We start from the raw sequence: 24,143 nt of genomic DNA, 5'->3' as shown, positions 1-24,143 counted from the left end.
TTTTTTTTTTTTGGGGCAAATTGATTGTGAATGTTTTTAGGTTTTCACTATATGTGCAGTAGACATAGCTGCCACTTTTGTGTTAAACAGCGATAAAAATCGTGAAGTGTAGGAAATACAAAATCTGTTTCACGTTCTCTTCCTCTTACTCATTTTTACAAGGGCTTAATGAACAGTGAAACTGACCAACAGTTTCACCTCCTTTTCCTTGCAGTTCTGGTAGTCTCTTGTGGCACTTAGTACACCTGAAAGAAGTAGCAGGAAGATTGACAAATTGGAAGGGAGAAGTTATATGAACATATGATCAGACAAATAGAAAATTAACCCATAATAATTGAAAGGTGCTGTATTTCTAATTTACATTCACCTGTGTAAAACACATTTGTCAAATATTTCTATTTTATATAGAAATTTGAAGTTTTTACTTCAGATTATTCCCACTTCAGCAGTATTTGGGTTTGTACTAGTTTGTAGTGTTTAAACAGCTAGTTTGTAGTGTTTAAACAGCTAACCCATTTAAAGGGAATTAAAAAAAAACTTTAATTTGTAACGATTTGACAATTATACCACTAACATTATACTTATTAATGAGAATAAGATTTCAATTCTTAAAAATATGTACTCCACATTTTATAACTGGTATGAACAATAATTTTGCCTCAACTTAAGAATTACTTATTTTATTCAGTATACTAGTAAACATTGGCTGAAGATTATTTGAAAACCCCAATTATTTGGAATATATTTGAAACCTTTGCTCTTATGTACTTCTGTTCAAAATATTACAGGGTTTTAGATGATTTAGGCTTAGAAGTTTGGAGTTTACAATTTCTGTCTTCTAAAGACTTAGAAATATGTTAGTATTATTGGAACCAAGTAGTTTTACCCACGCAATTGCCATTCAGTTCTAGCAATGTGGAATAAAACTTACTGAAATAAGTCATTATTTCCTATGTGAAATATCCATTTAAAATGTTTTTTACCTGATGAGCATGTATTTTAATTCTTAAAATAGAACAGAGGAAATGAAGTATTTCTATAGCTAGGGGAGATTGTCAGCTCAAGTTCAATAGTATGATGTTTGACATTAGGCCAAGGATATTTTCTAAGTTTTAAAAAATGTTTATTGTTACTTTTGTAAAATACATGTGCTTTCATTATATCTTATGTGTTAATCTAATTTCCCATTGAAGTCACCGATTAAAGGGAATTCTGTACCAGTAGGGTTCTAAAACCTTGATATTATTTTAATCTGATAACAAATGGGTTTAAGTTCATGTTCTTTCAGTTGTTGGCAACAAATCTAAACCTGTATTTTTTGGATTTATGAGGATAAGTCCTGCTTTGGCAATGTTGTAGATTCCCAAGAGAATAGTTAAACAGTGATTAATCATTGTTTCTTCACTGAGTGTGCAGAAAAGAATGGAAAAGCTGCATTTCACACTTCTGAAGCAATTAATCCCCATGATCTTAGCCAGGTTTGTCTTGTAGATAAGTTGGGATACAAAACAGTACCTAATTTATCAATGTATGCATGCCATAAAGTATAAAACACACAATTTATTTCATATCATTTATAGTGAAATGTAAAAAAAGAGTGACTTTGCCATATCCAAGAGTGTTTCCTACATTACCTTCATATAAACTAAGTACCAGAGATTACAATGGGATTCCTGTTTATTGTGCACATCTGGTGCAGTCACTATGCATTTTCTCATTCACTTGCTGGCATTTTTAGTGATTGTGGCATAAATCACCTTGCTAATCAGAAACATAAGTGACGGGAAGTCATCTCCTTTTTTTGAACAATGGGAAAAAACATATGGCTTCTTAGACAGTACTTGGCTGTTATACTATTTATGAGGCATTATATTCTGTATTTAGAATTTCATATTAATTGCAGTAGTTTGGTTGAAGGCATTGAACATTCAGGATTTGTGGTCAGAGTATTTGTTTTATACCTCTTTCAAAATAATCACAAAAGGTTAAAATTACAATCCTTGTATTTAGAAATTTTAAAAAATCTAATTCTCAAAGGGTAGTGAATATAATAACCTTTTATCCTTGGCTTTATGATACTTACCTACCTATTCCTCCCACTTTCATTTTTCTTATTATTGAGTGGCAGGAAAAGATTCCTTTTAAATGTGTAAATTTCAAATGAAAATTAATTTGTTCAGAGAAGTTTTTAAAAATTTCTAAATAGAAAGGTGGGAAGAGTTATTGAGATTAAGATGAGATGAAGATAGTATATATTTTAAAATGCTCCTGTGGATGTTTACTTAGATGCACTGATACAGTAATTCCAAGTTAAAAGTTAGTTTTTAATTATATCTATTTCAAAACACTTCACTGATCAGAGTAAATGTTACTGTCTTTAAAGCACTAAAATGTAAATTGATAGTAGTTTGCTTTTGCATTTTTGGTGAATTGCTGTTTATTAGTTGGAATTGCTTTTTGCAGACACTACAGCTTAAAGTAAAACTTTGTAAAACTGAAGAATTTGTATATGCAGCTTTTAAAGACTGCCTTTTAAAGACTGTCTATGATAGAGTGCTTATTGTAGGTGTGGTTCCCTGCCCCACCCCCCTTTCAATGGGTTGTAAATATAATAGCCTTTTACTCTTTACTTTGTAATACTTACCTACCTATTCCTTACCACTTTCATTTTTCTTGTTATTCAGTGGCAAGAAAAGATTCCCTTTAAATGTGTAACTTTCAAATGAAAATTTGTTTGGAGAAATTTGTGTCTTTTACAGTTTTTTTCCTGTATTACATGTGATTATAAATTAGTGAGGTAAATTTTTGGCAAATATATCAGAGCTTATTTCTCAAAATTTGTGTTCTTTTCAAGTGTTCCCCTTGGGAAGATGTACACGTAGTCTATCAATCAAAGTACTTTTGGAATGCCTGTTTTTGAAATTTCTGTAGTGGAATTGATGTCTAACTGCTCAAAATGGGTACTTTGAAGGGAGATAAGATTCATTTTGTGTATACACATGCTACTATTTTTCTTAAAAAAATCAATCAATCAATCATAATAACTTGTCTTACACCCTTGTATACCTTATAGATAATTGGGCACTATGAATAGAAATACAGTTTTGAAAAACTACCTGGATTTTATATAAATGGCCATATTTATCCATTTTGTTTTAGAAATCTTCTATGATATTGTCTCAAGGACCACCTGCAACAAGAGCCCACAAATTGAATAAATGCAACATAAGGAGAGGATTTTTTTTTTTTTCTGTTGTTGCTTGTTTCAAAAATGCTACTATCCAGATTCTCTATTAAGGTATATTGTCCTATTTTAAATATTGTAGTTAAACTGAATTAAGACCTTCTTTCTAGATTAAAATTATCCACTGCTTAGAATTGACTGAAATCTGTACTTTACTGCCTTACTTCTTGGCTGTTCTTACTTCCTTCATGCTCTTATAACCTGCATCACCTCTCACCCCCCATCATTTTTTTAAGATTGAGGTGTATTTCTTGTAGAGATCAATTTAAAAGCAATACTATCTTAAACGCGTGTGTATGTGTTTTCTTTTTCTTCATCAAAATGTAAAAATTCTAGGAGGATTGGATGTTAAAATCCAAGAATAGGCAATTTAAGTGATGGCTAAGAGTATCAAAATAAATGAGGAAAAATAAAGAGTTCTGTTCTTAGTAACTGAACATTTTGGAATTTGTCAGTAATGGAATTTTGAGGAAAAATTTCTTGCATAAAGCACTTGATGGAAAAAATATATTAACCTAAAATATTTGCATATTCATTATGTTTACAAAGCCAGGAATTTAATTTCTAAATGTATATCAATTTTTGAATGAAATTGTAGTACCAGTGATGTTGATATTCACTGTACATTTAGTTTAAATGTTGCTTATGTTTTTAGAGAATTTGCATTACTTTCTTTTAATTCATTCTTTGTCTTATTTACATTCATAGTTTGTTGGTACATATTACCCTCCAAAGTAAATTTTGAACTGAGTACAGACTTTGCAAGAAAAGTTAATGTCCTTTTCTTATGTTCTCATGACATAAAGAACGAATCCTCCCCATCATAGGGATAGCCTTACTAATAATTCCCAGCCAGGCAGGTTATGTCCTGCTGTTTGTCTTTCCAGCCCTCCCTTTCCTTCCTTGTGTTTATCTGGAAGTGGCTTTTGAAATGCCAGTAGAGGTGATGTGCCTACCAGTGGTGAACCTAGAGTGCCTTCTAGTCCCTGAAATGCTATGGGGTAGGTGATATGACACTGTTGGCCTAATCAAACCAAAATTCTAGGTAAAAATGTTATTTGTGAACTTTTTCCAAGAAAGGGAAGCTTGAATTTGTAAATGGAAAAGGTATTTTGAATGGCATGTGTAATTCAGAATTTTTAATTTTTTTTTTTGAGGCAATATTTCACTCTGTCGCCCAGACTGGAGTGCATGGTGTGATTAAGGCTCACTGCAGCATCAACCTCCAGGGCTCAAACCATCCTCCCACCTCAGCCCCCACTACAGGTGCACACCACCATGCCCATCTAATTGAAAAAAAAAATTTGTAGAGATGGGGCCTCAGAATATTGCCTAGGCTGATCTAAAATCTCCTGGGCTCAAGCAGTCCTCCTGCCTTGGCCTCCCAGTGTTGAGATTACAGGCATGAGCCACTGCACCTGGGATGTTGGAAATTGGTAATGGAGTATATTAAGTATGAGAAATGTGGAACAAGAAAGGGTGTTTTGTGTTCAAATATTTGTCTTTTGTTGTAATGTTTAAGGCTCTTTCTGGGTAGCATGTTTTCATTGTGCTCCTTGCTTGTTTTTCCTATAGCGATTTAGCCTTATCTGGAACATGGAGGCCAGCAGGGTTGGCCTGCCAACCTGTGTGTGTGTATGTAGGAACAGAAGTGAGTTTTTCCTAAGAAAAATCCAAGAACAAAGTGGCAAACGTGGTGACACAGTCTCAGTTGTTAGCAAAGCAGCATTTCTAAATTCAGCCTGGGGCCTGTTTTGTTTTCTGGTCCAGAAATCTTACACTTGTGGAGATAGATGGCTGAGCTATGAGAAAATAAATCCGAAAGAACAAGAGAATCAGGAGAAGTATTATAAGATGCTTAGAGACAAGCAACATGGCCCTTCTACTCTCTGAGCGACGAAGGCAAAGGGATTCTGTCTTTGCCACAGTCCACGAATTAACTATCATTTTGCAGACTCCACTGTGCTAACAGTGGTGGAAAGGTGTTGGGGCATCATGGTTGATAGCAGTGCTACTTGGTAAGGCAGTCTTTACAGCAGAGGGGAGGTTGGGTTCAGTGGGAGTGGGGATATATTGAAGAAGCTGCAGTGGTGCCCTGTTGGTGACAGTAGTGACCTATTATAATCAACAGTACACAGCAGAGAGGGCAACAGATATCTCAGTGGGGGAACAGGTGAGGCCCTCCCATGCTTAATTTGGAGGCAATGGAAGCAGCAGACCTTAAATATCACACAGGAGGCACAAGGATAGATGTGCCATGGTAGGTGAGTGTTAGCTGATTGGTCTTTTTCAGGAACATGTGAGATATTTCAGGATGATTCCCAGCAAAGTTCTGGGAGGACAGCTTAGAGAGGCCTTTCATTCTGCATTAAAGATAGAGATGAGAATCACCAAGCAGAAATTGCATTTATTTTGTAAAGTAATTAACAAATTTATTGAGATACTAAATGTCTCTCTTTTCTCCTTCCCTTTTTTTTTTTTTTTTTTTTTTGAGGCGGAGTCTCGCTCTGTCGCCCGGACTGGAGTGCAGTGGCCGGATCTCAGCTCACTGCAAGCTCCGCCTCCTGGGTTTATGCCATTCTCGTGCCTCAGCCTCCCGAGGAGCTGGGACTACAGGTGCCCGCCACCTCGCCCGGCTAGTTTTTTTTTTTGTATTTTTTTTTTAGTAGAGACAGGGTTTCACCATGTTAGCCAGGATGGTCTCGATCTCCTGACCTCGTGATCCGCCCGTCTCGGCCTCCCAAAGTGCTGGGATTACAGGCTTGAGCCACTGCGCCCGGCTCGCCTTCCTTTTAAACTTCTTTCCATGAAGTACTTTTACCTACTGTGGCAGTGTTCTAGGTGCTGGATCAACAGAGTTAAAATATGACTTTTTCCAATAGGAGCTTGTAGTTTATAGAGGAAAGAGTAGTAGTTAAAAAATTAACATCTAGTGTAATGAATAATGTGATAGATTAATGCATGGGAGACAGTGTACCCCAGAAGAAGGGTTCTTAAACCAGCTTGGAGGTCGGGATGGAGGATAGTTTCAAGGAAACTTCCCTGAGAATGTGCAGGCTGAATGTATATGAAGAATATTGAAATATTGAAAAAAGACACTCTAGGCAGAGGGAAATAATACCTGGGTAGCCTAGAAATGGCTACAAACCTAAAGTGTACTGAGGAACTGCAAGTAGTTTGGGTTTGCAAATTGAGTAAGAATGAGACCTGAGACTATAAATACAAAGTCTAGATTTGTGAAGAGTCTTGTGGGTTATGCCAAAAATTTGGGCTTTGTTTTTTTCCTAGAAGAGGAAAGAAAAATGAAAAATAGAAATAGTCTCAAATTGCAGTGCTAAGCATTGTGATCTACTGCAGGAATGTAACCCAAGGAGAGGTGACATCAGATTTGAATGTTAGAAAGAGCACTTATGTGAAATTTAGCAATTAAGATGAGAGGCAAAATTCAAGAGCCCAGATACTTACAAGGAGACTTTACACTAAATTAAGTCAGGGTCAGAGGTAAGGGAGAAGAAGGGACTAAATTGATCATATTTGACAGTTGATTGCATCTGAGGAGACCAGAAAGGAAATACTAGCATTTGACCTGCGGGAGAGGTTGGTTGATAAGGCCATCCCTACAAGAGAATACAAGAGGAGCAGTTTGAAAGGGGAGAGGATGACTTATGTTTGGACATCTTATTGATTAAAGATAGGAGATGGTTGAGTGTGTGGATCTCTCAAGGCCAGGAGATCAGTTTCTGTAAGAGATATGTACTTGGAATCACTAACATAAATGCTGGCATGAACTTATTTAAACATTATTTGCTAAGCATTTCCCAAGCATTGTGTTTGGCATTGATGGAGCAAAGATGAATAAGTGTATTTGATGGGTATCTAAGGTTGCCCAGGGATTATAGGTAGAGATAAGGAGAAGTCCTTGGATAAATTGACTCCTATCAAGCCAAGTGATGGGAAAAGAAAAACTTGTCCAAGCGATGAAGGAGGGAAACAGTGAATAATGATATGCCTGAACGCACAGCTGGAGACAACAACACGACAGTGTGAAAAATAGAGGGGTTAGAAGTGAGGTGCCAAAAGTGGTCGTCGAATTTGACATCTCTATGTAATGTGCCTTCATAAGCAATTGGAGTGGAGTAGTTTGAAGCAAAAATCAGCCCATTGGGTAGTTGATATATAACTGGGACATGAAGCATTATAGACTACCAGTGAAAGGTACTATGTTACTATTATCTGAAGAACTGACTGTCAGAGGGGGACACAGAGCAGCAGAGGTTTGTTCTTGATTTAGGAGAGACTTCAAAGTGTTTACATATTGGTGAAAAAGGCCCAGAAGGGGAAGAGAGAGAGGTTGATGTTATAGGAGAGAAAGTAAGTTAAAATTGTTAAATTTGGAGCAATGTATATGAAAAGATGGAAAAGATTTGGACTTACTAGTGGAGGGATGATTAGTTTGTACAGGAGGAGGGCTCTTTTTTTTTTTTTTTTTAACTGAGAATGCAAGAAATATGAAAGGTGTGGATTTGACATGACAATTCAGATCTCCCAGGAGGCAGGTACCAAGATGGAATTAGAAGCTTAAGAGATTTCTTGGGGGGAAATCTTGGGGTGGGGGGGGGGAAGAGAGAGAGAGAGAATGAGAATGAGAATGAATAAGCAGGCAAAGTCTTCGGACTCATGTAGGTTCAACACTTATGGTAAGAGAGGAGTAAGGAAGACAGATTGGAGAGGAGAAACTTCAGATTCCAATGCAGGTTTCAAAAAGTCCCAGCTGAGACAATGGTGAGGGGATAATGCAGTAGACAGAGCAAATTTTGCCTATTAGAGATGCCTTGTGTTGGCAGGAATGGTTTTTCCTGAAGCATCCCTGTCATTGTTTGGGAGCTGCATGGCCTTGTAAGATGTATGGGGAAAGTATGGCCTTGGCTTAAACATTACAGTGAATCCTGAAAGTATGAAAGCTGGATATTGTCAGCTGACTATAATTCCTCACAGCATTTTGTCTCTTAAGTAGTACATCTCCTTGGCTGCCACAGTGGATGTAGGTGTTTTAGTTGGGTGAAAGGGTCAAAGATGGAAGGAATTCCTGTTAGTCCATTATTTCCTCTGCCTTCAGGAAATTAGGTGTAGAGGAAGAGAAGGTGTGTGAGATTGTGAGTGTTGAAAGGCTTTCAGGACTTGATTAACACAGAGAAAGAGAGAGCAATGGACTGGTGAGATGTTAGTTGAAATAGTAGCTCATAGAGTCTAAGATTGATAAGAACGGAAATGAAGCAAGAAGGAGAATAAGAGATTTAAATCAAATGAAGTCAAAGAACTAGATTTTTCAATGTGCTTGAAAGTATTTGTACTGAGAGTTCAGGAATTAGAGAACTTAAGGATAGAGAGAATTGTGATGATAAAGTGGTGTATTAGTTTAAGATTAATAGGCGAGCTCCACGAAATAGTGATATTTTGAAATCCTATCATGTGAATTAAGAATAAAATGTTATCAGCACAAAATGACAATTATAGGTATGCATCATAGAATCACAGTCATAAATACCGTGAAAAAGTACAAAGATATTGTAGTTGCTTAGTTTTTGTAGTGTAACTTTTCTGTAAAGCTAACTTTCAGAGTCACTTGTAATTATCAAGTTTCTTGATTGACTAAATCTATTCATTGTCAGGGAATGCAAATTTTTTTCCCTAGGAATTTTTTTTATGTGTTATTTTTCTCAATTTCTCTTATACCCTAAGAAAATATTTTAGTGCTTTTGTATTTCTCAACTCTTTTGAGTCAAGCATGTTGCCCTCTCCTAAAGGATCTGTTTGTGTCTCTAAAAGTCACCTGGTGGAAATGTTAGAGAAGTGAAAAACCTTGAAAACCTGTATATCCAAACATAACTTTAACTGATTAAGGAAGTATAGCATTATTAAATACATGTAAACAACTTTTCTATAGTTCTCTCTTTGTAGTTGGGACTTAGAGGTTGCAACAATAACTTTAACAATTAAAATAATATAATAAGATGGAATGATGGAAGGATGAACAAATACATCGACATTATGATACTGTAGTACAATAAAATGTAATTGAAGATTCTAGATGATAGACATGAGTGTGCAATGTAATTTTTTTCACCTTTTCTGTATATTTGAAAATATAATGAAATACTGAAAAAGTAGAATATCATCTGCAACTTTGAAATGCATTAAAAATAGGATGGTCTAGTAGATGTAGTTAGGTAAGTGATACAATACATATAGTAAAATGTCAATTATAGAATCTAGGTAGTGGGTATATGACTATTCACTGTAACTTTCTTGTAACTTTTCTGAAAGTTTGAAAATTTTCAGAATAAAATGTTGTAGAAAATAGTGTTATAAACAGATTTTCTAGTTAGAGATCTGAGTTATAGTTGTGTGAAGTTAGGCAAGTTACTTAATCTGTGAGCCATGGTTTCCTCATCTGTGAAGTGGGAATAATGCCTAGTTTGTAAATTGTTTTGAGTGTTAGAGAAAAAAAAAAATCTGTCAAGCTGCTGGCGAATGATAGGCATTTGATAATGCTTCTGATAATACTGAAACCATACACTTCAAATTTATATATTGTATCTTGGTTCTTGCTTACTATTTTTTAAATTTCAGAATAAAATTTTATGGATATGTGGGCCAGTTAACTTACTGGATGGAACTCAGGATAAGGTAAGGTCAAGGCCTCCACTTTCAGAGTCTGTATGTTTCATACTGGCTAAGTCTCTAAGAGTCACAACTTGAGCTCTACTGATGGAAAGTTGGATCATTCTCATACCAATGATGGAACCTCTGACGTTCTAATACCTGTAAAAAACACTTTTGATGTACCTTTTAAAATATTTTCATTTTGTAAATTGCTCATAAGTTCTCCAAAGTGAAGAGACTGTATATATGTCTTAATTGATAATTTGATGTGAATATATGTATACCATATGTCACTGCTAGCTTTTTTGGTGCATTAAGTTTTGTAGAATATATAGTAGATGAAAATTATATTTACTGCTAAATAAACATTTATAACGTGTATTTATGTATTTACAAATATATAAATATATATTGCTTAATAATCAGTATTACTTTCTCTGTCAGTGATGTGTTTTTCTTTTTTCCTAACAAAAGCCAGTTATCCTTTGGTTCCTTTTAAAGAAATGAAGTTGGATTTCTGGTTTGAGTTTCAGGCTCAAGTGCATTTATAATATACAGTCCTCTTGTTTTTTTTATTTGCTGTGTTTCATATGCAGGGTGGATAAAATTACTGAACTTTTATATTTATGTAAATTTATTTAAAATTAAATTCAAATTTACTACCATATGCCTCATGGGCTAAACATAATATAGACTATTATAATCATTTATATAAATTGGTTTTAAAAACCAGTTCAATATGTTGAATCAATATGTCATGAATTTCATATCTATATAGTTGTCATCCTAGTAAATTCCATGACATGTACTTTTACAGCATACAGATTTTAAATAAAATTGAATAGACTTTTCTAGCCTGCATTATGGAGGAACTTCTGTTGTCATCCAGTTGACTGATTTAATATTAGAAAAGAACCATGATGCTTAAATGTGAACCAGCCAGATTTTTTATATCTATCAAATCTTTTAGGATTGGGTTTTATCTTTCAGTGATATTTGCTGATTATTCTCTGTTTGCAGATTTTAGATGATGTAGAATAACATGAAAATAAATATTTACTTCAAGGTGTTATTCAAAGAGTGCCCTTGTTCTCTTTCTGTGGGTATTTGCCAGTGTATGGCTACAAATCTTTATGAAACATTAGGGTAATTACAAGGCATCTTTAAACCCATATACCTATATATTTTGTCAATTAATGAGGAGTGAAAGCACATCTTATGTGTATGCAGGGCAGATCTGTGATTTTTTTGAAATTAAAATGCATCAACATACTCAGATAGTTGGGGAGCAGTACTTTATTAGGAATACCAAATGCTGTATAGCTACATGAGTAAAAATTTAAACATGAGTAAAACTTGGGCAATTTTAAGATAGAAGAGATAAAAAGAAATATTGGGAGAAAAAAACAGGCAATATATAGTGTTATATGTTAATATTATTTATGTTATTCTTGAGCAAAAACCTAGAACAATAGTAATGAATTATAAAATATTAAATATGTTTCCTATTGCCAATACAGAACAAAATTTCCTTTTATTCTTAAAATATCTTCTTATGATTTAAATGTTAATTACTTAAATTCTGGTAAAATTTCAAATAAGGGAGATTTAGTATAATCAACATATATTTGTCATTGACCTTGAATCTTAACCAGTGCAATATCATATTTTACTGTGAAAATATAAAAATTAGTTCTTTTATTAGTAAAATTTAATGGTTATACTACTGAATGCTTAATAAAATAATATTTAATATATAAACAAAAGCAGTTTCTACCAACTCTGACAGTGTTCTCTTTTTGTAACCCAACTATGTTAATGTGGGTTGACCTGCAGTTAGTCTTTATGGTTATAAAGAATTAGAATAATCTATTTTTAAAGAGTAATATATACCTTTCTAGCAACCTCTCTGTCATTCATTTGCTAAATATAAATTAGTAGTGAAAATACATGTGTATTTTAAATTCTTAGAGAATTTTTCCTAAACAATTGCCTGTTAGGGTCATTTGTTCTGAAAAATTATTCCTCCTACGTTCAAAATTAAATGAAAAATGTAGAAGGGTGTTCACCTTTACTTTGCCATTCTGAATGCTTACTAGAACATTATTAGTAAAGCCTGCGATGCTCTATGAAGAGAAGAGTTAGGAAGGAAAGCAGAATTAGTATACTCTTGTTTTGATTCAGTAGGTCAGGGTTTTTAATTAGTTTTGTGTAACCTGAGAATTTTATACCTGGATGCCTATTCTTGAATATCTTTTGGTCTTTTATACTTGTGTGGTTCTTACCTTGTCATATATAGGTATATTTTGTTTATTTAGACCAATTGTTAATTGTCTTCAGAAAGCATCAAAGACTGAAGACTAGGTAATTTATTTTCAATGTGTAGTATTAACTGCTGTGCTGTATATACATTTTATATTTATGTCAGGAAAGGGTTGCAGAGGGGTGCTTTAGAACCACCTTTTCAGCTCTAAATAGCTATTGTGTACATATGGTAAGGTACTGCTGCTTAACAGTTAGTAACTGCTTTGATGAAACTAAATTACATGTTTAAGTTCCCATCAGGAAGTCGCTTCACATATCTGTATTAATGTATTCAAGGCTCGAGAAGGAAAGTTAATTTTCCAGCTTAAATATTTAATTCAAGCTTAAAATTTAGTCTGTAATTAGAGCTCCCAAATGGCAGGAACATGGAGTATTTGTCCATTTTAATTAGATTGTTGTTTACCTATTAATTATATATCATATCTTGTCATATAGTTTTGATGGTAACAGATGGTGCTAGGAGTTAGTAAGGGTTTGAACAAAATAAGATTCCACATGATTTATTAAGTTGCACTTTATTAGTGAGTGGTCTGCTTTAGTCAGGTTATTCTCCCAAATAAGGACTGTGAAACATTTCACTAATTTTGGTAATTATTCTTTTGTGGACTCTTAAGAAATATTGAGCATAAAAAGTCTGAGATGAGAGATGTCTATTTAGAAACAAAATGAATTACTTGAGGCATCTTTATATTTAAGGAATATATATTACCAAATCATATAATTGGTATGAAGTTTAATGTATTTTGCTAGGATAGTGTTAGGGAAGCAAAATTTCATGTATTGGTAAAAATGTAGGCATAGGAAATGTTTCATATATGTATACAAAATTATGATTTAGGATAGGAAAATAATAAGATGATGATTAAGTTATGTATATCAAAGACATTCCTTTCCTGCCGTTTGAATTTAACAAAAAGACTGGGTTCTTTGTTTACCAAAATATTCTAAGAGCAGTTCTAGTTGTCTAGTGAAGTCGAACAACAGAATTCCCATATTCAAAAAGTAAATGTCAACTAAATAGACCTTCTAAGTTTGTTTATTCAAGATTTTATTAATTTTTCTGGTGAACTACTCAGTGTTCTAAAAGGAATAAATTTTATATGTGTGTATATGCATATATATGTGAAGGGATACAGACAGTAAAACAGAGAGAGGAGAGGGAAAGGGAGAAAAGGAAGGAAGGCTTAAAATTTTCAGCTTTTAGTCTTAGGTAGTTTATTTAAAATTTATTGGAATCCTTAATATCATTAGCTTTGGTTTGTGTTACTATTTATTAACTCTTAAGGTTCTTATTTTGAAATTGATGATGAGTGTTTTATAGCAAAAAGTAAACAGAAGGCCCTACTTTTATTAATTTAAAGATTTGCTCCAGAAGGGGATCCCTGATTCCTGCGTATCAGATCTTCCAAACTGTGGCCTTCTGTTACCTTTTACCTTCAGTAAGCAGCTTTGTTTTGTTAGCTGTGTTTTGTCTTGTCTTGTTTTTGTATTTTAGTTTGTCCCTACTTATCAGTTTTTAGAAATAAAATTTGCTCTTTGTGTCAAAACTATTAATAATAATTCTTTGTGGTGGGGTAGTATTTTAAGGTAAGTGCCTAATTCCACATGTTCATAGCAGACTGTAAGATGTGTAATCTATGAACTCCTAGTGTGTACAAAATGCTCACATAACTGCATATATTAAGCACTTAAGCTTATCTGTGTTATGGAATTGAGATCTTTATCACTATATATTACAGTGTCTTTAAAACTGTTTGATTTATTCAGGAAAGAACTAAGTGATTTTTTTTCTCTACTGAATGAGGAAATTGTCATTTTAATGTGGCTTTAGTTTCGTGTTTTCCCTCCGTAGAATATTGAGTGCTTAAAAAGCAATCTCAAATATTGTGCTATAATGTTATAATATAGGAAGGATACTGCAGTATAGTTATAGTAATTAAAGAGACTATTGGAGGAAAAAATTATTTTTCATTTAGAATACCTGTAACCTTAGCTTGAAAGTTTGAATTTTTAACATTTCTTCCCTTTGTGAAAATGTGGGACTATATTTCCTTTGGCAAAGTTTTTCAAATGTAACATACTAATTTTCAAAAAAAGAAAAACACTAAAAGCATGTAAATTACTCTAATTTGAAAAGTTATCCTTTATAAAGGAATGATATTTCTTTTTGTTAAAGCATGGGAAATATCTATACATTGGTTGTGTTGTTTTATCTGAGGCAATAAATATATAAATAAAAGATTATTTGTTGTTGTCAACAGAAATAGCAATTGAAAATGGAAATGAGGTTTTCTTTGCAGTTGATTCTTTTCAACTCCTGGCCTATCACTTTGCTCTTTGGAAAGACTTTTATTTCAACAGCCAGCCATGCATATATTTACCTTTTCCAAAGAAAATTGTAGTACTGATTACTTTTTCTGTAATTATTATGGTCTTTCTTTTCTTAAAATAGCAATATATGAAAAATATTTAGGAAAATGTGATGATTGATGAATTAGTTTTACTACTTAATACTGCTTTCAAGCAACATAATCAGTTAACTGATACTCCTGAAGGACTTTAAACATAGTACTCCAAAACTGTTACTGAATGAACAGCTAATGTGCTTTGGAGTAGTGACCATTTGGGAAAAGATGATTGTAGGATTGACCTCCTAGTGATATGCAATCAGTGTTTTTAGACAGTGTCTTAAAAAAGTTAATAGGTTCCATTAAATCCAGTTCCTCAGGTACACAAGTTTCCCCAGAACAGGTTTTAGGAGTAATAAGTACTGGGACAGTAACAACTAAATACTAATTATTCCAAACATTAAAGAACAGAGTTTTTTGTTTTTTGTTTTCCTTGCTAGTAGAAAACCTAACTTTAGAGTTTTAACTTTCATTTTTTTCTAATATAGTTGAGCAAAAGCACAACAAAAGTAAATATATGTTACATTTGATTTTTGGGCTCATTTTATTTTTTTCTTCTTTTTTTCGCACTCATGGTACTACTATGCATTGTGACAGGTTCAAAATTAAAAATAATCTGTAAGCGGGATGTTGAAATCATCATGATTTGATGTCTGGATGCTGATTTGTTTTTAACATATAGGAAAATGATAGCCATTTGTCTATGCTGACTACTTAAGAGAGAGGTGAGGATTTGATGAGATCCTCAGTAGTAGTGGTGGGACATACATAGGGCATCAACTAGCATGGTGGGTAGGATGGGTGAATGAAGATTCTAAATATATTAGAAGTTCCTTGCCTGGAACTCCTACCTCCTTCTTTCTTTAAGAATCAGTTCAAATTTATTTCTCTTGTAAAATATTTTAGCTTGTACATTCATTGTCACTTTGTATGTACACTGATCATGTTGAATTATGATTGTTTACATGTCTGTTTTCCATTAAACTGTAGGCCCATGAAGCTTAAGGGAGGGTAGTAATTTATTTATGTTTTTGCCTCCAATGTTTTCAGCACAATGATTTGATTCATAATAGATGTATAATAAATGCTTGTTAAAAGATGAATAAAAGTATTTCCTTTTATAGGGTATGGCTATCATGAAAGATAATGCAATGGATCTGTGAGGAGCTCTGTAAAGGTTTTCAACTTTTAAGTAATGATAAAAATATTTTTATAAGGCAATGTCTGGGTTGTTTTTTTCCTCCAATTTGCTTTTCCAGGTTCAACTATCTTTATTTTTTGCTAATGTATAAGTACTTCATGTGTTTGCTAAAATAGTCAAACAGTACAGAAATGTATGAAGTTAAAAACCACTTGTAATTCTTTCCCCAGTGATGACCATTGTTTCTTACTTGAATATGTCCTTCCAGACTGCTTTTTAAAAATATCTTTGTCTTCTCTCGTTTCCTTTTTAAAATTTTATAAGCCCTTTCTAAATATACTGCTTTGATATCTTAATTCTTTACTCTTCACATGGTGAGTCTATAACCTTATATTATACAGAATGTACTTTGAGAATTCCAGGTGACATTTTCAGACCTTAAGTGTACTCCATTTTGAAATATATTTTTGCCTTTGCTTCTATGATATTATGCCTTCCTGATTTTCCTGATTCATTGTGTTGTATTCCTCAAGATCTAGTGCTTTTCTCTTCTCACTGTACCCTTCTCTTGGCAATCTAGTCTGTGTCTATGACTTCAGTTAACCACTTTGTATGCAGGACTCCCAAGTTAACAGATCCAGCCTAGGCTACTGTTATGACCTCCAGGCCTGCATATCTGTCTGTCTATTTGATGTCACTTTTCTTGGATTTCATGATGGTTCCTCAAATTTGACAAGTCTAAATTTAAATTTATTATATTCTTCCTTTGTTCAGTCCTTCTCTGTCTAGTTTTCCCAATTTTAGTCAAGAATATCTTTCTATCCAGTTGTGCAACTAGAAAACTCTCTTACCATAACTAATCCATCAACAAATATCCCCTTATCATGTACGTAACTGATATATTTACAGATTTGTTTGGGATTTAGTTTTAATCTGTTGATCCTTATGTCTCTCTTTACGCAAACCTTACACCTTTAAGTAACAGGATTTAATGTTTTTCTATGTTATAGGGCTATTCCCTTTATATCATTATTCTTTTAAAAACTGTAGGTATTCTCAGACAATCTACGTGGACTTCAGAATCTTCCTGCCATCTTCTGTCTCACAGTCCCTTTGGAATTTTTATTAGATTTGCATTAGATGTATCAATTACTTTATAGAAAATTTATATATCCCAATAATAAGCATTCCCATCCAGGAGTATGTTGTGCATCTTGATTTGCCGTTTGGGTCCTTCAAACAAGTCACACATTTTTTTTATATCTAGGTTTTCACAATGCACCAAGACTGTTGTTGCCCTTGTGCTGGGTTATTTTAGTTATGGTTGGTATTGGTTTGTTTGGTGTTTAGCACAGTCCCTGGCATATCACTCACAGTAAATATTAAGTTTTGAGCAGTGTTTAGCATATAGGGAATCTTTCTTTCTTTCTTTCTTTCTTTCTTTCTTTCTTTCTTTCTTTCTTTCTTTCTTTCTTTCTTTCTTTCTTAATAAGTCATGCGGTCTTATGATTTAAAAATTTTTTAATTTGATTATCTTCAGTTTTTGTAGACACTATTAGGTGCAAATTATAATTTTGTCTTCCTTTTAAAATTTATACTTCTAATTTCTTTTACTTGACCTACTGGTTTAGGTAAAATCTCTCTAACAATGTTGAATTAATAGGATTGGCATTAATAGCTAATATCTTTAGGTGTCTGTGTTTAAATGGCAAAATCCATTTATGTTTTGCATTATAAATGCTATTTATGAGTTTTTTTTCACCCTAATGCTGTATTGATGAATGGAAGTTTTATATTTTGTTTGCTTAGTTTATTATTTTAATTTAATTAATTAAATTTTTTTTAGAGATGGGATCTCACTCTGTCATCCAGTCTGGAATATAGTGGTGCAGTCATAGCCCATTGTAGCCTCCATCTCAAGGACTCAAGAGATCTTCCCTCCGAGGCCTCCCAAGTAGCTGGGATTACAGGTATGTGCCATCATACTCTGCTAATTGAAACAAAGTTTATTTTTAATCAAAGGTTTGCCACATTCCGTGACACATTGTTACATCTTTTTTCCTTTAGTTGACTTACATAATCAGTTAATAGACTTTCTAATCTTTGCCCTTGCATTTGTGGAAAGATGACTTCTTGTTCATGATGTATTGTGAGATCGCTCCTCTTGTGCTCTCTTTGTCATGCTTTGGGGTTAGGATCATGCCAGCATAAAATGAACTGGGACAGTTTCTTTCTTTTTGGAAATTTGTCCTTTCTTAGAACAGATTTGTCCTTTCTTATTTTTTATTTCATTTAGATCTTCAAATTTGTTGGCCTAAAGCTGTACATAATACTCCTCACCCTCCTGCTCCAGTGTTTAAATAATCTTATTGAAGGCTGGTATTATCTTTCTTGCTGTTACTAACAATACTTTGTTTTTTCCCCTTCCACTTGGTCAACTTATCAAAATTTAGTCTATTTTATTGAGCTTGCAAAGAAGGAAAGAACTAGCTTGTTTGCTTCTCTGTCTGCTATTTTATTTGGTTTATTTTGTTTTTATAGTCTTAAGATAAGTGCTGGCTCATTTATTTGTTATATTTTCTTTTGTTTTACATTTAACAGAGTGCTAATTTACGATTTTTTTTGCTCTTACTAGAGCTTTGATTGAACCCTCTAAGTTTTACATGTATATGTAAAATGTGTGTATCATATGTATGATATGTGTATGAAATTAATTTGCTTTAATTAGCTTTCAACCTTTTCATCATAACATAGATCACAGATACAGAAAACCATTCATAACAAATATATGTCTTGGTGAATTATTTTAAGGTAAACATGCTTGTAATTATTACTTAGGTCAAGAAATAGAACTTTACCAGCCACTGCAGAAGCTCTTCAGTGTGTTCTATGCCAGTCACAACCCTCTTTTTCCCTCCAAAAGTAACTTCTGACTTTCAGAATAATAAATTATTTGTTTCTTTCTTTTTTTTTTTTTTGGGACGGAGTCTTGCTCTGTCCTCCAGGCTGGAGTGCAGTGGCGCGATCTCAGCTCACTGCAGGCTCCGCCTCCCGGGTTCACGCCATTCTCCTGCCTCAGCCTCCTGAGTAGCTGGACTGCAGGCGTCCGCCACCGCACCTGGCTAATTTTTTTGTATTTTCAGTAGAGAGGGCATTTCACCGTGTTAGCCAGGATGGTCTCGATATCCTGATCTCATGATGTGCCCACGTCGGCCTCCCAAAGTGCTGGGATTACAGGCGTGAGCCGCTGCGCCTGGCCCTATTTCTGTTTCTTTATGGTTTTGTCACTGAAGTGTACGTCTCTAGACACTATAGTTTAGAATTGTTCATGTTCACTTCAAAAAAGTTTTTTTTTTTTTTTTTTGAGATGGAGTCTTGCCCTGTCGCCCAGGCTGGAGTGCAGTGGTGTCATCTCTGCTCACTGCAACTTCCGCCTCCCGGGTTCAAGCGATTCTCCTGCCTCAGCCTCCCTAGTAGCTGGGATTACAGCTGTGGGCCACGACGCCCAGCTAATTTTTGTATTTTTAGTAGAGACGGGGTTTCACCATGTTGGCCAGGCTAGTCTTGAGCTCCTGACCTCATGATCCGCCCGCCTCAGCCTCCCGAAGTACTGCTGGGATTGCTCCCAAAGTGGCGTGAGCCACCGTGCCCGGCCTCCCCTGCGCCCCGGCCCCCCCCACCGTGCGCTTTTTTTAAGACAGGGTTTTACTCTGTTGCCCAGTTTGGAATGCAGTGGCATAATCACAGCTCATTGCAGCCTTGAACTCCTGGGCTCAAGTGATCCTCCTGCTTAGGCCTCCTGAGTAGCTAGGACTACAGATGCATGCCACCATGGACCATGGCTGGCTTATTTTTAAATTTTTTTAGAGACAGGGTGTCTCACTTCGTTGCCCAGGCTAGTCTTGAACTCCTGGCTTCAAGTGATCCTCCCGACTCGTCCTTCCAAAGTGATGGGATTGCAGGGGTGAGCCACTGAGTCTGGACTATATTTTACTTTGAAGACTTTCTTAAGCAGCAGGTTTTTCCCTCCAGCCCTTTCTTTTCTTTATATATTATTCCCTGAAGTACCTGAGTTGTTTGACCTGCTGAGTTCCCTGCAATCTGGATTTTGTCGATCTTGTATTCATGGTGAAGTTAAACATTTTGTTCTATATTTTTTTCTAAGTTGGCAGGTAGAGTCAGAGTTTGGTTGCATTTAAACTTAATCCCTTAGATAGGACTATAGGTGCCATTGTATTTTCTCATCAGGAGGCACATAGTGTCTTCTTAAAATTTTAAATGTTGGCAGGTATTGATTCTCAAAGCCTGCATCCATTAACTCATCATGTCATATGTTATATAGTGTTTTTGTTATGTAAAGTAACTAGAAATGAAATCTGTTTCCATTTGATTATCTAACAGGGACTTTTTTGTCATTAAAAAAGTCTAGATTTGGCCGGGCGAGGTGGCTCACGCCTGTAATCCTCGCACTTTGGGAGACTGAGGTGGGTGGATCACGAGGTCAGGAGTTCGAGACCAGCCTGGCCAATATAGTGAAACCCGTCTCTACTAAAAATACAAAAAATTAGCCGTGCATGGTGGCGGGCACCTATAGTCCCAGGTACTTGGGAGGCTGAGGCAGGAGAATCGCTTGAACCCAGGAGGCAGAGGTTGCAGTGAGCCGAGATCGCACCATTGGACTCCAGCTAGGGCAACAGTGCGAGGCTCTGTCTCCAAAAAAAAAAAAAAAAATTCTAGATTTGTATTGTGGTCAGTGAATGTGAATTCTACATTCTCACAGTGTATGAATATGATCTTTATCTCCTCTTACATATGAAAATTTGCAAATGTCTTATGGCATTTGTAAAGATTTATCTTATTTTGCTTGTCATTTAAATGTTTTAGGCCGGTCTTGGTGGCTCATGCCTGTAATACCAGCACTTTGGTGGGAGGCCAAGATGGGCAGATCACTTGAGATCAGGAGTTTGAGACCAGCCTGGCCAACATAGTGAAAACCCATCTCTACCAAAAATACAAAACATTAGCTGGATGTGGTGCTGCATGCCTGTAATGCCAGCTACTTGGGAGGCTGAGGCAGGAGAATCCCTTGGACCTGGGAGGCAGAGGTTGCAGGGAGCTGAGATGCCACTACACTCCAGCCTGGGCAACAGAGCGAGACATCGTCTTAAAAAAAAAAAAAAAAAAAGTTTTATATATATATAGCTATTAAAAATGAAGATTTACTTATTTATTTATTAGAAAGAGAATAGGAAATAGACCGTAAAATATTTAGGAAATTGATGCGGAAAATATGGGGAATGAAAGATTTAGTTTCTATATTGTGATTGAAGGCAAAGTAGCTCTGAGAAAATGGAGACTATCACTCTTGGTTTTTTTTTTCTCACATATATAGGTTTTATAGCTATCTTGTTTCTAAAATTGTTCATGGAAAATTTCTTAATTTTTGTTATGATCAGTTACTGATGTATAAATATCTGGTTCTATTTACCAGTAAATAGTTAGAATTGATACTTGCTCTTTGACTAATCAGTTAAACATTTATCAGCACTAATATGCTTTTCATTCATGTTAAGCAGTTTTTTTTTTTTTTGAGATGGAGTCTCGCTCTGTCGCCCAGGCTGGAGTGCAGTGGCCAGATCTCGGCTCACTGCAAGCTCCGCCTCCCGGGTTTACGCCATTCTCCTGCCTCAGCCTCCCGAGTAGCTGGGACTACAGGCGCCCGCCACCTCGCCCGGCTAGTTTTTTTGCATTTTTTAATAGAGACGGGGTTTCACCGTGTTAGCCAGGATGGTCTCGATCTCCTGACCTCATGATGCGCCCGTCTTGGCCTCCCAAAGTGCTGGGATTACAGGCTTGAGCCACTGCGCCCGGCCCAGTTGTTTTTATTTTTTATTTTATTTTGTGTTGAGGGAGGATGGTACTTTAGGTTGTGTGCGTGAATTTTGTAGCAATATAAAAATGTAAATTTGTTTTGCCTTTTCCTACTCTGACTTTTCCTACATGTGTGTTTACCAGTGTCTTCAATGGTTTTCTTCTACTTGTTTATTCTTTTATTTCTGTTTGTATTCATCAAAACAAAAGAAGTGGTCAGTGAGTATAGTTCATTTCTGTATGTAAATTATTGTTCTAAGGCAGTTAATAATGGTAACTTCATGCTATTAAGGGTTCTGTAGTATATAGCAATCATTTATAGAAAGTTTTCTTAAGTAAATTGTTAATAAAAATAATTATATTATCAAAATTTGAAAATGAGTTACCTTTTTGATAAATCAGAGCTAATTTAAGATTATCTTTTAAAAATGTCACTCATGATCAGTTGCATTCTATTAAGCTTTAAGGGATGGGACAGAAAGGTATGCAGCAAGACATGCCAAAATCAAACCTTATGCTCTTGGAGATTATTCCGATATTAGCTTGTAAGATGGCATCAAGAGGAGAAACCAAAGGTGTAGAGGCAGGCTTAGTAGTTATTGTAATGTCTGTGGTAAGCAATTAGGAGAGCCTTAATTGAGTAATGACTAGTCGTGAAAAGGTGAAGATGACGATGAAAATATGGGAAATGGAAATGAATTTTAAACCAATAGAAATTTCTTACTTTTTGGTAGGCTTAAAAACAAACTAGGCCAAGCACGGTGGCTTGTGCCTGTAATCCTGGCACTTTGGGAGGTCAAGGCAGGTGGATCACCTGAGGTCAAGAATTTAAGACCAGCTTGGCCAACATGGTGAAACACTGTCTCTACTAAAAATACCAAAAAATTAGCCGGTTGTGGTGGTGCATACCTGTAGTCCCAGCTACTTGGGAGACTGAGGCAGGAGAGTCACTTAAACCTGGGAGACAGAGGGTTGCAGGGAACTGAGATTGCACCACTGCCTGGGTGACAGTGAGACCCTGTCTCAAAAAAAAAAAAACCAAAAACCAAACTATTGGATACCAGCAATTTCAATGGTTAGACATGTAAACCAAACATAAAATTCTAAGCTCCCCAACCAACTGAATGGATCCTCTTGTTGTCCAAGGGGATTCCAAAGAACTCCGAAAATCTTGCTCATGCCGTGACAGGAACGGAAAGATCTGTCATGGCTTGTTTGTACTCTTCTTGCTTTGGAGTTCAGGCACAAAACTGAGCAGCATTAACATTAAAATAGAGATTATAAGACTGACAAAACAGACTCTTTGTAGCACTAAGATAACAAATAACCACCCTGACTGTAGTATAGCATCGCATGACAGATAGCAGGCCCTGTAAGAAATCAAAGTATTTTACCCCATATTTAACATATTTTGAAATGGCCCTTCAGGGTTCTCTCTTGTGGGAGAAGTTTATATTCTGAATAGAATCCCATTCCCATTCCCTTCCCAGCTGTTTTTCTGATCCTGAAGAGATTAGCTGAGAGTCCAATACCTTTTAAAGATTTAATAGGAAACAGTTGCCATCTATGGCCTCTACCTAACTCTTTTAACTAATTGCCAACCAGAAAATTTTTGAATCCACCTATGACCTGGAAGCCCCCTTGCTTGGAGATGCCCCGCCTTTCTGGACCGAACCAGTGTATACCTCACGTATATTGATTCATGTCTTATGTATCCCTAAAACGTATAAAATCAAGCTATAAACACGGCCAACTTGGGAACATGTTCTTAGGACCTCTTGAGGCTGTGCCACGTGTCATATTCCTTAACTTTGGCAAAATAAACTTCTAAATTGATTGAGACTTGTCTCAGATACATTTTGGTTTACAGAGTTAATAAATTCATTGTCAACTTGCATTAGAAAAAAAAAGCACAAGGCCCGGCGCAGTGGCTCACGCCTGTAAATCCCAGCACTTTGGGAGGCCTACGAGGGCAGATCACAAGGTCAGGAGATCGAGACCATTTTGGCCAACATGGTGAAACCCTGTCTTTCCTAAAAATACAACAATTAGCTGAGCGTGGTGGCATGTGCCTGTAATCCCAGATACTCGGGAGACTGAGGCAGGAGAATCGCTTGAACCTGGGAGGCGGAGGTTACAGTGAGCCGAGATCACGCCACTGCACTCTAGCCTGGTGACAGAGTAATACTCTGTCTCCGAAAAAAAAAACCACACACACACATACTAAATCTATGAAAGGAAGAGATAATGGAAGGGCTTTATAAATTACAAGGAAACTGTCAGTGATACAAGCATGGAAAGATTTTAGGGAGAAAGTAGATGTGGTTTTTAATACCCAAATTCTACATGCCCTACAGGCCAAATCCCATTTGTGTAAAGCTTTTAGTCAGTACCCAAGTGCAGAAAAGTGCTTCATGATGGGAGAGAATAAAGAATGTATGTATTATTTGTCAGTAACCTTTGTTGGTTTTCTAGAACATGTTCCTGTGCA

At 35.4% G+C, this 24,143-nt stretch overlaps 1 protein-coding gene across 8 annotated transcripts in view; it reads left to right on the top strand.

The window, feature by feature from the left end:
- Positions 1 to 24,143, top strand: part of TBC1D5 (TBC1 domain family member 5) — a 607,988-nt gene that overhangs the window by 171,363 nt on the left and 412,482 nt on the right. For 7 of the 8 annotated variants that reach the window (XM_017875878.1, XM_017875885.1, XM_017875881.1 and 4 more), the window contains one exon: positions 17,628 to 17,751. The gene's annotated coding sequence lies outside the window, so the exon portion shown is untranslated. Of the gene's footprint in view, positions 1 to 3,159; positions 3,299 to 17,627; positions 17,752 to 24,143 lie in introns of all 8 variants that reach the window. The other variant, XM_017875879.1, reaches the window with a different exon arrangement.

Source organism: Rhinopithecus bieti, unplaced genomic scaffold (assembly GCF_001698545.2).
Source record: "Rhinopithecus bieti isolate Rb0 unplaced genomic scaffold, ASM169854v2 scaffold_8220, whole genome shotgun sequence".
Taxonomy (NCBI): Eukaryota; Metazoa; Chordata; class Mammalia; order Primates; family Cercopithecidae; genus Rhinopithecus; species Rhinopithecus bieti.
The sequence above is the reverse complement of the archived record's forward strand: the minus strand, read 5'-3'. Positions and strand labels throughout refer to the sequence as shown.